General features: G+C 45.6%; 1 protein-coding gene across 1 annotated transcript in view; it reads left to right on the top strand.

Moving 5' to 3' along the window:
* Positions 1–296, top strand: part of MGAT5 (alpha-1,6-mannosylglycoprotein 6-beta-N-acetylglucosaminyltransferase) — a 200,697-nt gene that overhangs the window by 69,194 nt on the left and 131,207 nt on the right.

Raw genomic sequence — 296 nt, 5'->3', positions numbered from 1 at the left:
ACTTCCATCTCCTGGGAAGGCATGGAGAGTGATCCAAATGGAAGAGACTGCAGTTATTTGTGACTTCTTTCCCTCCCTTTGTGACACCTCACCCCTGCCCCCAATGAAGTATATGGCTAAGCTGAGGGAAAAGTGAGGTTCTGGGGAAGGGAAGTAGGGAGGAATACGGGATGAAGAGATATGATGGATCACATACACTTGCTATCTGAGGCTGAGTATTTCATTTTGGAACCAGCAACTATGTTTTCTCTTCCTGAGGTGTGAAATATGCTTTATTAGCCCATTCCACTCTCTTC

This window comes from Rhinopithecus bieti, unplaced genomic scaffold (genome assembly GCF_001698545.2).
Source record: "Rhinopithecus bieti isolate Rb0 unplaced genomic scaffold, ASM169854v2 scaffold_15296, whole genome shotgun sequence".
In the NCBI taxonomy this organism is placed as follows: domain Eukaryota; kingdom Metazoa; phylum Chordata; class Mammalia; order Primates; family Cercopithecidae; genus Rhinopithecus; species Rhinopithecus bieti.
The sequence above is the reverse complement of the archived record's forward strand: the minus strand, read 5'-3'. Positions and strand labels throughout refer to the sequence as shown.